At 38.5% G+C, this 3,318-nt stretch overlaps 1 protein-coding gene across 1 annotated transcript in view; it reads right to left on the bottom strand.

Annotated features, from left to right (window-relative positions):
• Nucleotides 1-3,318, bottom strand: part of lcor (ligand dependent nuclear receptor corepressor) — a 74,380-nt gene that overhangs the window by 8,456 nt on the left and 62,606 nt on the right. The window lies entirely within an intron of this gene.

The following is a 3,318-nucleotide window of genomic DNA, read 5'->3' as shown; positions in this document are numbered from 1 at the left end:
TATCTATCTATCTATCTATCTATCTATCTATCTATCTATCTATCTATCTATCTATCTATCTATCTATCTATCTATCTATCTATCTATCTATCTATAAACATATCCATCCATCCAGGGGAGCCTTGTCAGGGTCGAGGGGGATCTGGGGTCTATCCCAGCTACCACAGGGCGAGAAACAGAGTACACCCTGGACAGGTCTCCAGTCTGTCGCAGGGCTAGCACATACAGACAGACAAACATTCACACTCACATTCACACCTATGGCCAATTTACAGCTACCAATTAACCTAACCCCACTAACTGCATGTTTCTGGACTGTGTGGGGAAGCTGGTAAAGAAATGCCTTGGCCACCCAATCACCGTGCCACCGTGCTACCCATATATAAAAAGAGTCCAGACTGACTGTGACAATTACAGTATGCACACATGCACACATACTGTAATTCTTGCATATGCATATTTTATACAGCATTGGCATGACAAGTTTTTAACAAGGAAGCAAACTCTGTACGTGTACACATTTTGGCTCCTAAATTAATCTTTAAGAAAATGCACTGAAGTAAGAAAACGCCCAGGGATAACAACCATGATAAATTACACATAACAAGTAACACTAATGAGGTCCTTCTCCAAGCTAATGAACATTTTAATTATCATCGACCTCTACATTAGCATGCCTTGTTTTTACAGGATGCATTGATGGTGGTATTACGAGCTCCCCGTGTTGCTGTATTAAACTGTCATAAGACAAAAAAAGTTACCCCATCAACATGAATATTTATGCAGCAGTTCTAATCAGATTACGAACTGTTACTCGTATGTTATGATATTAACACCCAGCGAGCGTCAAATGCCGGGCAGATTTTTTTGTTTGAGTGACTCTCAGAAGGTTGTCTAAATTAGTCGGGAATCAAAACAAAAAATCCTGCTGAGAATCTGTACTTTGTTTCAATGTCAGATGGACAGAGTAGGGCTGGGGCTGACAAATAGGAAGACATTAAAACGACTAAGGTTACAAACCCTTCAGATTTCTCTTCTATGTTTCACCCTTAAATGCATTTAATAGCCATTGCATTTATTTAAATTGTTACATTAATACTCTGGTCAAAAACATAAGCTTCCAGTAAATTTAGTACAATAATGAATTTCTGACAAACCTTTAAGCAAATGTTAAATTACACTTAGGGTTGTTAAAAAGAAAAGAAGTTCTGATATTTATTGATAAGTAAAATTAGTGTTGAATTAAATACCCATTCACAGCAGTACTGATACCAACAGTGCTGTCTTCACTTCCTTCAGCTGACACCCAACCCCACACAGCACTGCTGGTGACAGACAGGCACAAAAGGCCCTGCCCTCACTAATAGCTGACAAGCAGCACAACTTGCGGAAGCATCCTAAAGACTGAGACAGCGATCTTTATGAGACGTTTCCTGGGGGCAGTAAAGCTCCCATTTCAACAACACAGCTATCATAATTGTTAACCTGGGAGGTGTGCATTGTCCTGTTAGCAGTTTAACTATTAGCACCTGATCACCACATTAGGTGATACGATTAAGGTAGTGGGTTGCACCCAATGATAAAACCATGATGTTAAGATTGGAGCTGTCCTACCAGTCTGAAACAATGATGGGCAGTCTTGATTTAACAGGATAACACAATTCTTTGAGTCTACATAGTATTATGCCAGATTGTCAGATTGAAACTGAGAAAAGTCTGCCAGCAAGTAGACAGAGACAGCGCAGCATAATGTACCGACTCTATTTGATTAGCAATGACATACGTTGCCAAGTCACCACAAGCACAGGAAATAAGCATCAACAATGGAAGGGAGCGACCAACGTTTTCCTAGGTGTCTACACCGAGTTTGAAATTCTAGTATTATGGCAATCCTAATTACACATGTGCATGCTCACGATAAACATGGACACAGTTTCAAATGATGCTGTCAGTGTATTTAAAAGTAATCAAAGTGAGCCAAAAGACTGCGCTTAAGTTAAGATTGCTCTAAGACATTTTTTTCTTTATTACTAGTAGTAGTATGGGCTCTTCAATAATGATACCTTGATAAGTATTAGAGACAATTTTCTATTTTAATATTAAGATATTTTGCTGATGACATTTGGTGCGTAATCAGCAGATTGGGTAAAAACGTGTTCTGTGGACATGTAATGCTCTAATAGCGGCACAATTAGCTAGCACAGATATTAATGGATAAAAAAAAGTGATGCACCTTTAAATGAAAACATGATTTTCTCTGTAGAATTTATGCCTGCCGTGTGCTTCAGCTGACAATCAGCCATCACACAGATGTAACATAACACTGATTAGTGAAGCAAATAAAATGTGTCTCTTTTTCTTCTCCGGAAATTACATTTGCTGTGTAACTGAAACGATTCCTGAGCCCACATTGAGTCAGAATCACTTTAAAAGGCGTTTCTTGTTTGTGCGTGTGGGAGAGAGATAGCTCGTGACCATGAGGTGGATCTAAATGCCTACGTCTCTCTGTTGTAAAAATTAAGTAAGCTTACTGTAAGCAGATTCTAAAAAAGCTGGTATTAAAGTGGATCATCGGTCACACTGTGAGGGTTGAGGCAGTGAGCTGTTGGTTCACCCCAGCAGCCTGCTCGCTGATCAAACTGCAGACACCCTGCTGGGTCAGTTTGATTAAACAGAGATTGAGCCCTGAGCTACAATTCCAGACTTGGTAAAGCACTGCACGTGCAGGCTTGATTCGAAGCATGTCTTTTCAGAGATTGCGGTCAGGAAAACCGTGTGCACACTTTTAAAGTTGAAGATGAACAATTATTCGCAGCAAGTGACGACAACTAAAAATGAATTGATGCGAATCTGATGTGCAAGTCTGCTTCAAATGTTTCCTGTCAGTGTGAAAAATGAGAACATTAATCATGGACCTGAGCCAGGCAATCAACCCAGTGTGTGGTTAATACTTTGGGAAAGACTAGAACAAACACAAAGTGTCATACTTATTAGTTAAAATTTGAAATGTGTTTTTACATTTATTTTTTTCACATTTCCGCTCTATTTTCATTTTTTATATATATCTACATTTTAATTATTTTAATAATGGCAGCCAACTCTAAATTTGAATTACCAGTGCACTAATAAAGAATTATACATTAATTACAATTTTTGTTTAAACACTCTTGTCTGATTCTTCTTGTCGTCTGTGCACACTGGTATTAAATATGGAGCAGGAAGTATTTTTGCACAGCAGACCTGCCTGTTTAAAACAAACACTGAGCCAAATTTGTGGCTTTCATATTTTTGGTTGGTAAAAGGCGCAAAAAAAAAAAA

The sequence above is a fragment of the Pundamilia nyererei genome, unplaced genomic scaffold (genome assembly GCF_000239375.1).
Source record: "Pundamilia nyererei isolate P.nyererei 1_Seehausen unplaced genomic scaffold, PunNye1.0 scaffold00250, whole genome shotgun sequence".
NCBI lineage: Eukaryota > Metazoa > Chordata > Actinopteri > Cichliformes > Cichlidae > Pundamilia > Pundamilia nyererei.
This window is presented reverse-complemented; position numbering and strand designations above follow the sequence as displayed.